The sequence below is a fragment of the Papio anubis genome, chromosome 11 (assembly GCF_008728515.1).
Source record: "Papio anubis isolate 15944 chromosome 11, Panubis1.0, whole genome shotgun sequence".
NCBI lineage: Eukaryota > Metazoa > Chordata > Mammalia > Primates > Cercopithecidae > Papio > Papio anubis.
This window is the reverse complement of record NC_044986.1, coordinates 102,976,035-102,987,706: the sequence shown is the minus strand read 5'-3', so window position 1 is coordinate 102,987,706 and position 11,672 is coordinate 102,976,035.

Here is an 11,672-nt window from a genome sequence, read left to right as displayed (position 1 = left end):
GTCTTAAGGGCGTGTTCCTGCTGTAATTAATTTGGCCCATCCCTTCGTTTCCCTTAAGGGATACTTTTAGTTAATTTAATATCTATAGAAACAATGCTAATGACTGGTTTGCTGTTAATAAATATGTGGGTAAATCTCTGTTTGGGGGTGTCAGCTCTGAAGGCTGTGAGACCCCTGATTTCCCACTTCACACCTCTATATTTCTGTGTGTGTGTCTTTAATTCCTCTAGCACCGCTGGGTTAGGGTCTCCCCGACTGAGCTGGTCTCGGTAGGGATCCACCCTCATGAGCCAATTACCTCCCAGCAGGGCCCAACTCCAGCACTAGGAATTATACTTCAACATGAGATTTGGAGAGGGGAAACATCCAAACCGTATCACCCCAACTGCCACTTGGAGTAGAACTTCACAGAATGACAGAGGGACAGCTGTTTCTATCAAACACTTCCACAGCTTCGCCTGAGACAAGGGCGTGACTCTGGGAACATCGGGAGGCTGACTGGACTACTAAGCCAAACAATTCCTACAAAAATTCCCTGGCACCTTCCACTGCAGTTCAGTCCTTGATAGACATAAGTGAGGGATCAAGTGAGAAGAGGAAGGAAAATACAAGATCCAAGGAATGAACAATGCTAGCACTGAAGAGCAGGATTGCGGAGGAGCTGTGCTCTGGGAACATAGATGGTGGTCGATCAGATGCGTGACTTTTTTTCAAAATTTTAAACGTGTTGAGCATGCTACTTCCAACCATTCTACCCACAAGTAAACTGCAATAGGACTCGGTTAGATTTCAATGATTATGAATAAATGTTCACCTTCATACCTTCTGGTTACAAAGCTAAACTTTAAAATGTGCAAATAAAATATTCACTAAAATTTATGTTTGCTTTTTGGCTAAGTCAATGAATGTGCTCTTTTATAAAAAAGACTCTAGCCAGGCACGGTGGCTCACACCTGTAATCCCAGCACTTTGGGAGGCTGAGGCAGGTGGATCACCTGAGGTCAGGAGTTTGAGACCAGCATGACCAAAATGGAGAAGCCCCATCTCCACTAAAAATACAAAATTAGCCGGGCATGGTGGCACATGCCTATAATCCCAGCTGCTCAGGAGGCTGAGGCAGGAGAATCGCTTGAACCCGGGAGGCGGAGTCAAGATCATGCCATTGCACTCCAGCCTGGACAACAAGAGCAAAACTCTGTCAAAAAACAAAAACAAACAAACAAAAAAAACCCTCTAAATTAAAAATGACAAATAAGAATTGGCTCACATGGTAGCAGGCGTTTGGTTATACCAAGACTAATATCTACTCAAGTATTTCACAAATCAAGAGTCTTGAATCATTTGTTACTGAAAGTATATAAATCATTCTCTTTGTGACTTTATGGGCAAAAAGGAAACTTATTTATAGTATTTTTCTCTTTATGAAGTTGTTATATATTCTTTTACATTTCGTTTAGTAGCTACCATGGAAATTACAACATGCTTCCTTACTTGTTACCATCATATGAAGTATTGCTTATTTTGAGTTGTCCAGGAATGTTAGCCTTAGAACACTTTATTTACATCCTCTCATATTTTGTTTTACTATTCTTATGTATTTCATTTCACACACATTTTAAAGCCCCCAAAACCATTATAATAATATACTAAAATATGTACTTATACTAATAATTAGTATATAATAAATTAGTATAAAATATATAATATACACTAATATGTATACTAATATATACTAATATATATAACATACTAATATATAAGTTATTAGTATATATGGTTGATACTCATTTATATTTACCTACATATTTGCCCCTTTTGTTGCTCTTTTATTTCTTCCTGTGTTTCCCAGTGTGATTATTTTTCTTCGGCCTGAAGAACATTTTTTTGTTTTTTTGAAATGGAGTCTTACTCCATCCAGGCTGGAGTGCAGTGGCGCGATCTCGGCTCACTGCAACTTCTGCCACTCCCGGTTCAAAAGATTCTCCTGCCTCAGCCTCCTGAGAAGCTGGGATTACAGACACCTGCCACCACACTCAGCTAATTTTTATATTTTTAGTAGAGATGGGGTTTCACCATCTTGGCCAGGCTGGTCTTGAACTCCTGACCTTGTGATCCACCTGCCTCGACCTCCCAAAGTGCTGGGATTACAGGCATGAGTCACTGTGCCCAGCCAAACTTCTTTTATTTTTCCCATTAGTTCATATTTCGTAGTGATGATTTTTTTTCAGTTTTTGTCGGTGCGAAAACGTATTTATTCTCCTTTCATTCTGAGGAATATTTTCCCTGAGTATAGAGTTCTAATTTGGGGAATTAGAATTTTTTCCTCTAGATAGCCAATTATCCCACCGTCTTTTACTGAAGACTTGACATTTTTCAAAAAATTAATTTCCATATTAGCATGGGTCTATTTCTGGACTCTCTATTCTGTTCCATTGATTTATCTATTCCTACGGCATTTACACCACACTGTATTGATTATTGTAGGTTCATAGCAAGTCTTGAAATTATTATAGGTTTATAGCAAGTCTTGAAAATCTTATGGCATTTATACCACACTGTATTGAAATCACAGGTTTATAGCAAGTCTTGGCTAGTTGTTTTATGCTAAAACAATTTTGAAAAAAGAACACAGTTGGAAAACATAACCAAAACATGTGCATTTCCATATAAATTTTAGAATTTGCTTGAAAATTTCTACAAAAAGTCTTGCTGAGAAATTGATTGGTATTGCATTGATATATCAATCTGGGGAGAACTGGCATCTTAAAAATATTGAACATCCCAGTCCATGAGCCTGGTATGTTTCTCTGTTTATTTAAGTATTCTTTAGTTTTTCTTTAAATATTTTGTAGTTTTTAGTATGTGTGTCTTGCACATAGTTTGTTAAATTAATGCCAAAATATTTTAATTTTCTTAATACTGTCATAAATTGAATTGTTATTTACATTTTTTTCTATTTTTTCACTACATATAGAAATACAATTAATTTTTGTGTTTTGAACATGTATCCTGCAACTTTACTAAACTGACCTATATTAGTCCTTGTAACTTTTTTCTGGATTTCTTAGAGCTCTGTACATACAAAATGATGTCGGCAAATAGGACAGTTTTACCTCTTCTTTGCAATTTGCCTTCTTCTTTTTCTTGCCTTATTCACTATCTGGGTCTTACAATACAAATTTAAATGCAAATAGTGAGAGTGGATATCTTTGCTTTGCTTTGTTTGTGATTTTACGTAGAAAATATTAAATCTTTACCATTGAGTTTGATGTTAGCTGTAGATTTTTTTTATAACCTTAATTGGATGAGGAAGACTTCTATTCTTGGTTGCTGAGAGATTTAGTCATGAAAGAGTGTTGATTTTTATCAAATTTTTTTCCTGCATCCATTTAAATAATTATATGGTTCTTTTTCTGTTTTCTATTAATATGGTAGATTATATTGATTGATTTTCTGTTAAGCCAACCTTGCATTCTGAGATGAACCCCACTTGGATATGATAGATAGTATTCTTTTTACATGTTATTAGTTTTTATTTGCTAGTATTTTGTTAGGAACTTTTTGTTTCTATGCTCATGAGTAATATTGCTCTGTAGTTCTATTATCTTGTGATGTATTTGATTTTATAATAAAGGTAATGTTAGCACCATAAAACGATGTGGGAAATGCTCCCTCCTCTTTTATATTTTGAAAACGCTGGTGTGAGATTGATGTCATTTCTTCCTTAAATAACTAGTGGAATTCCCCAGTGAAGTGATTTAGATCTGGAGTTTTCTATTTGGGAAAGTTTTTATTATTAATTTCCTTAATTTATAGAGGGCTGCCAAATTTTCCTGAAGCAGTTTTGGTAAATTTTGCTTTTTAAGTAATATTTTATTGTATCTAGATTGTCAAGCTTATCAGCATGGAATTGTTCACAGTATGCTCTTATTGTTCTTTTCATGTCTGAAGTACATGTAGAAAAACCCCTTTCTTCATTCCTAATATTGGGGATTTGTCTCTTCTGTTTTCTTTACTAGTCTGGCTACAGCTGGTCAGTTTTATTGAATTTATTTCCAAAACATGGCTTTTGGTTTTATTGATTTTTCTCTTTTTTTATTTTTATTTTTTTGAGACAGAGTATCACTCTGTCACCCAGGCTGGAGTGCAGTGGCATGATCTCGGCTCACTGCAAGCTCTGCCTCCCCAGTTCACGCCATTTATCTTTTCTATTTTATTGATTTTTACCCTTTATCCTTTCCTTCCTTTTGTTTACTTTGAGCATAACTTGCACTTATTTTTGTAATTTCTTAAGGTGAAAGCTTAGATCACTGAGCTTTAGACTTTGCTTATTTTCCCACATAGGGATTTAAAGCTACACTTTTCCCTATATGCTCTGTTTTACCCTACATCCCACAAATTTTGATATGCTTTCATTATCATGTGTATATGATATATTATCAACATATTTTCTAATATTACTTGTGACTCTTCTTTGATCTAGTGATTACTTAGAAGTATGTCAAAGTCCAGATATTTGAAATTTTCCTGGTTATCTCATTATTATTGAATTCCAGTTTATTCCTTTGTGGACAGAGAAAATAGCCTGCGTGATTTTAAACTATTCAAATTTATTGAGATGTGTTTTGTGCCCAAAATATGGCGTGTCTTGACAAACACACCAGGTGCACTTGAAAATAATGTGTATTCTGCCAGTTTTGGTGAAGTGTTCTATAAATATCAAGTCAAGTTGGGTGATAATATTGTTTGAAACTTCTATGTCTTTACTGATTTTCTGGTCTAATTGTTCTAGTAGTTGCTAGGTAGAGATGTTAATATTTCCAGTGATGTTTGTGGAACTGTCTCTTTTGCCCTTTCATTCTGTCAGTTATTTGCTTCATGTATTTTTGCTTCATATACTGGGTGCATACAAATTTTGATTGTTGTGTTGTTCTTTTTTTTTTTTTTTTTTTTTTGGCCGACAGAGCGACGCTCTGTCGGCCAGGCTGGAGTGCAGTGGCCGGATCTCAGCTCACTGCAAGCTCCGCCTCCCGGGTTCACGCCATTCTCCTGCCTCAGCCTCCCGAGTAGCTGGGACTACAGGCGCCCGCCACCTCGCCCGGCTAGTTTTTTGTATTTTTTTAGTAGAGACGGGGTTTCACCGTGTTAGCCAGGATGGTATCGATCTCCCGACCTCGTGATCCGCCCGTCTCGGCCTCCCAAAGTGCTGGGATTACAGGCTTGAGCCACCGCGCCCGGCCTGTTGTGTTGTTCTTGACAATAAGACTTTTATCATTATGGAGTAATGAAATTATATAATATATTTCTTATTGTGATATAATTGACATAACATAAAATTTCATATAATAAAAAATTCTCCACTTAAAAATATGCAGTGTACATTTTGTCTTAAGTATATCTTATCTGATATCAGTATAGCCAGGCTAGCCTTTTGATGTCTGCCATTTGCATGGTGTATTTTTCCATCCATTTTCTTTCAACCTATTTGTGTACATATTTGCAGGTTCTTCTCTAATAAACATTATATAGTTGGGTCTTGGTGTTTTTCGTTTTTTGGGGTTTTTTTGTCCATTTTGACAATCTCTGCCTTTTAATTGAATTGTTTAGTTGATTAACACTTAATGCAATCATTCATATGCTTGCATTTGGGATCTGTTTTATTTTTTATTTTTGTCTCTGCTGTTGTTTTTCCTTTGTTCCTTCTTTTGTGATTTTTATTTTTGAATTCTTTGAATATTTTTCAGAATTCCTTTTTGATTTTCCTGTTGTCATTTAGCTAGACTTCTTAATTTTTTTTCTTTTTTTAGTGGTTGTGGAAGGAATACACACACACACACACACTTAACTTTTCACTGGGTGCTTATAATGATTACTTCACTACTTCACATAAAATATAGAAATTTTGCAACCCTATTAGTCCATATTCCTTTTTATAGTTTTTATATGTAGTTATCTATAACATTACAAACCTCACAAGACCATGTTATAATTTTTTAAATGTGGTTTATTAAAATAATTAAGAGGTAAAAAGCAAAAAGGAAAAAAAAAACAAACTTGTGTTTAGCCAGGTACTTGCCATTACTCATGCTTTTTATTATTTTCAGAGAATCCAAGTTTCTATATGATTTTTCTCCAGACTGAACAACTTTCTTTAGTATTTCTTATAGTGCAAGTTTGCTGGTAACTAATTCTGTAACTTTTCTTTTAAATGAAAATGTCTGTTTGTTTTTTTTGTTTTGTTTTCATTTTTTTGTTGTTGTTGTTGTTTTTTTGAGATAGGGTCTTACTCTGTCGCCCAGGCTGGAGTGCGGTGGTGTGATCACAGCTCACTGCAGCCTCGACATCCCAAAGTCAAGTGATCTTCTCCCACTTCAGCCTCCCAGGTAGCTGGGACTACAGGTATGCACCACCACACCTGGCTACATTTTCTATTTTTTGTAGATATGAGATCTTTCTATGTTGCCCAGGTTCGTCTCAAACTCCTGGGTTCAGGCGATCCGTCTGCCTTGGCCTCCTAAAGTCCTGGGATTACAGGCATGAGCTACCATGCTTGGCCTATTCTTGAGTGTTATTTTCACTGGATATAGAATCTTGGGTTGACAGGTTTTTTGCTCCACTCTCTTCTGGCTTTCATGATTTTTGAAAAAAAGTTGGCTATTACTAGGATTATTGCTCCTCTGTACAATCTGTCATTTTTCTCTTGCTGCTTGCAAGTTTTGCTTGCTATCTCTGGTTTTATCTTTTGTTGTTGTGCTGCTATAACAAAATAACAAAGACCAAGGAACTTATAAAGAACAAAATATATTTTCTCACTGTTCTGGAGGCTGGAAAGTCCATGATTGAGGCACTGGCTGTTTTGGCATCTGGTGAAGGCTTGTCTGTTCCATGGTACATAGTTCAGCAGTCAGTCAGAAATACGGACACACAAAATGTGGGGATCCCCTCTCTTGCCTTTCCCTTGTAACTTCACCCCTCTCTTTTCAATGTTCACAATTTCTTGGCTTCACTTTTCTGGCTTCTCAGACCAAAAATGCTGCAGGTTTTTTTCATGTCTGCACCCCTACTTCCACTGTGTGCACCACATGGAATTCACTTAGCCTCAGGCTAAAGTCTGGACAGATGAGAACCGATTTGTTCGGCTCCCTATCGTCCTTTCTTCACGCCAGCTCACACTCTTCACAAGAGACTGTCTGCTTCTGTTCACTCAGTACTTCAGAGTTACTTTTGTATTGAGTCCAGGTTTTGCAGTTGTTTTCCGAGGAGCATAGTCCTCTGGAAGGGTCTCAGTCATTGCTCCTACAACTGGAACCTAAAAAGCATCATGGCCCCTCTGTCCTAGTACAGTGCACAGAGGCACAGAGGCCTCCCCCAGATTCATCCCACAAGAGAGTCACTGAGTTCATGGGACTCATCCTGTGGTCATTTTGCTGGTCCCTGAGGACATTATTGGGATGGATGGACTTCCAAGATGGGTAGATCTCACATGGTTTACCTGACTGTGGAGTAAGGACAACTGTGATAAGAACGATCAAGTGGAAACCCCTAAAACTGTGCCGCCTCAGCCAAGAGAGTAAACCAGATGTATGACATCCCACTGGGAATGGCAGAGATTAAATTTGGAAAAAGTTAATTAGGATAAAAAAATGAAATAGTGAAGCCAAGGGGACACCACTGCTTTTCTTGTCCTGAGTCACAAAGTTATGCTTGGCTTTAAAACTAAGTTTAAAATTTGACCCAGTAGGCACTTAAAAAGCTGCATACCTAAGCTGGGAATGGTGGCTCACACCTGTAGTTCCAGCTACTCATAGCTGCAAAGCAGGAGGATCACTTGAGCCTGGGAGTTCAAGTCCAGCCTGGGCAACATAGCAAGACTCTTAAAAAATAAAAAATTAGGCCAGGTGCAGTGGCTCATACCTGTAATCCCAGCACTTTGGGAGGCCGAGGTGGGCAGATCATGAGCTCAGGAGATCGAGACCATCCTGGCTAACACAGTGAAACCCCGTCTCTATTAAAAAATACAGAAAAAAAAAATTAGATGAGCATGATGGCGGGCACCTGTAATACCAGCTACTCAGGAGGCTAAAGCAGGAGAACCGTGTGAATCTGGGAGGCGGAGCTTGCTGTGAGCCGAGTTCTCACCACTGCACTCCAGCCTGGGCGACAGAGCGAGACTCTGTCTCAAACAAAACAAAACAAAACAAAACAAAAACCATAAAATTAAAAAGTGCCTACCTCAGCCTATAGGCTGATTGATGGTTCTGTAAGGTGTTCTTCCTATTATTCATAGGCATGTTAGAACCCATCATCAGTCTGTGGGATTTTAAGAAGCCTGTCTAATAATATCCCAAGACGGGTCTCCAAGGTCATCATGGCTGGATTCTGCCTCTGCATGGGCCTTAACAGCATGATCCATTCCCCATGATGCAAGAAGGATTTGAACACCCGACATGGCCAGTGACTTAGAAATTCTCAAGTCTATTAACACACTGACACCACAAGATGTCCCGTGAGACAACAAAGGGGCTTGGGGACTCCAGAAAAGGTCTTTTTCTCAAGACACCCAGGAGTGAGGAATTCCGTAAGAATGGGTAGTCCACACAGGCTTGCTTTGTATGTATGTATGTCTTATTTCCTCCCCTCACAGTCTCTAGCCTTTTCTCCAATTAAAACTCACTGTCCGAGGCCCCTGAGTCTAGTTCTGAAGAGAGGACAGGAGGCAGCCTCCACAGCAGACCCAGTGCAAGGCTTGGTCTGTGCAGCCTTCTGCTTCCTGGTCTCTGCTCATTTTATACTAAATGGAAGCATCCCGCGTGGCTGCCTCCCCAGCGCTATCATGGTGGTAGATTTGTGTCTATAAAGTTATCTAAGATGTGGTTCTGGGATCTCTGAGCACGGCCTGACTCTTCATTCCCTTCCCTCAGAGTTATGAACAAAAGAATAATGCATGTGACATTTAGATGCTGATTATGGAGCATGGGAGTTGGTAAGAGATGAGGGTGGAGGGACTATTCCTAGCAATTGGTGTATTTGGCTGATTGGTAACTGTTTATAGACTTGTTTATTTCTAGTGCGTACCCCTTGAAATCATTTTCTTTGTAAATGTTAAAAGCCGTATAAAAAAAAAAAACCATCTTGATTACTCTTCTTTGTACTTTAATCAGCAGCATGTCAGCCTCTGAATAAACTGTAATTCCTTCACTATGCCTGTCGAGGGGAGCATTTAGGCCACATTAAAAATTATATCTTGGTAAAGGTCTCAAGAACAATTAGCTATTAAAATAATCTATTTTCTACCTTTTACTATATAAACATGGCTGCTTGATTGATTTCACAGTCTAAGGTATCGCGCTGCTGGGGAGTCCCATCTTTCCTAATTCCACAGCTCTTAGACACACTGGAGGCATCTGAAGTGTTGTGAAGTAGCTCTTGATGGTCATTAGTGCATCTTTTTAAATTTGAGACAGGTTCTCACTCTGTGCCCAGGCTGGCGTGCAGTGGTGTGATCTCTGGTCACTGCAGCCTTGACCTCCTAGGCTCAGGTGATGCTCCCACCTCAGCCTCCTGAGTAACTGAAACTACAGGTGCACCCCTCCAAGCCCAACTACTTTTTTTTTTTTTTGTATTTTTTGTAGAGACAGGTTTTCACTGCATTGCCCAGGCTGGTCTCAAACCCCTGGGTTCAAGTGATCTGCCCACCTTGGCTTCCCAAAGCTCTGGGATTACAGGCATGAGCCTTCTATGAATTTTTAATTTGCTTTTTGTTTCTAAGTAAATCTCTAAAAGAATACTTATTAAAAATGAATCTTTCAAATCCTTAGTATTTGTATCACTTACATTTACACTCCAGGATGATTTTCTATTAAAATATATTTTCAAGTAATTTTGTCCACTTTCTCCATTATTTTGCCTGTTACACTGATTTAACAAAACCATGATGAGATACCATCTCACACCAGTCAGAATGGATATCACTAAAAAGCCAAAAAATAACAAATGTTGATGAGGTTGAGGAAAAAAAGAAACACTTATATACTGTTGGTAGGAGTGTAAATTAGTTCAGTTATTGCGGAGAGCAGCATGGCAATTCCTCAAATAACTCAAAACAGAACTACCATTGGACCCAGCAATCCCATTACTGGGGATATACCCAAAGGCATACAATCGTTCTATCATAAAGACACATGCACACGTATGTTCACTGAACACTATTCACACTAGCCAAGACATGGAATCAACCTAAATGCCCATCAGTAGTAGACTGGATAAAGAAGATGGTACATGTACACCATGGAATACTATGCAGCCATCAAAAGCAATGAGATCATGTACTTGGCAGGAACATGGATGGAGTTGGAGGCCACCCCCCCTTAGCAAACTAATGCAGGAACAGAAAACCAAATATCACATGTTCTCACTTATAAGTGGGAGTTAAATGATGAGAACACATGGACACATAGAGAGGAACAACAGACACTGGGGCCTGTTGGAGGGCAGAGGGTGGGAGGAGGTAGAGGATCAGGAAAAATAACTAATGGGCACTAGGCTTAATAGCTGGGTGACAAAATAATCTGTAAAAAAAACACCCCTGACTCAAGTTTACCTATATAACAAACCTCCATGTGTACTTCAGAACTTAAAATAAAAGTTAAAACAATAAAACACTGATTTAAGGTCATTTTCTTGGTCTTTTTTTTTTTTTTTTTAGAGACAAGGTCTCTCTATGTTGCTCAGGCTGAGCTCTAACTCCTGGGGCTCAAGTGATCCTCTCACCTCAGCCTGCTAAGTATCCCAAGTAGCTGGGACTACAGGCTTGTGACTTTTACGTCATTTTCAATCAGTGTTTCCTGTCCTACAGACAGCTGATTGTATATGCATACCCGTGTGCTAGCAGAACATTCAGTGTTCAGGGGATGCCATGAGTGCAGCTAAGATGCCAGCATGATGTATCATGTTCCTGTGTCTGCTTGCTTCATGGATACCCATGTTTTGTTTGATAGAGTAAAAGAAGGCCTCAGATCTCCTTCTAGCCTCTTAGATGGGATTTGAACCACCCAAGGAAGGAACTATTTATGAAATTCTCTATGAGATACTGGATAAGGATCAGAAACCGGAAGAAGGCTGACTGAGCTTCCAGTTTTTGGAGACTTCCCAAAATAACTAGGAGACCTAAGAATGGCTATGTCCCTTTTCAGATATGTCTACTGTAGTTTGGGCTTTGAAAGTTAGTAAGCCCATAGAGGTGGCTTACCCCCATAATCCCAGCACTTTGGGATGCTAAGGTGGGAGGATCACTTTAGCTCAGGAGTTCTTACCTGGGCAACACAGTGAGACCCCCATCTGTACAAAGAAATAAAAATGAGCCAGGAGTGGTGGTTTGTGCCTATTGTCCTGTCTACTCGGGTGACTGAAGTGGGAGAATCACTTGAGTCCAGGAGGTCAAGGCTGCAGTGAGCCATAATCACAGCACTGCACTCCAGTCTGGGCAACAGAGCAAGACCCTGTCATTAAAAAAAAAAAAAAAAAAAAAAAAGGTAATGGGACTTCGTGTCATAGCCACAGGCTTATCAAGCCTGGATGTAGCTTGTATACCTATGATGATTGTCATGCTAAATTAAAGAAAAAATTATCAAGATAAAACAATTTATACCTCTTTATTCTAATTTCAGTGGTAA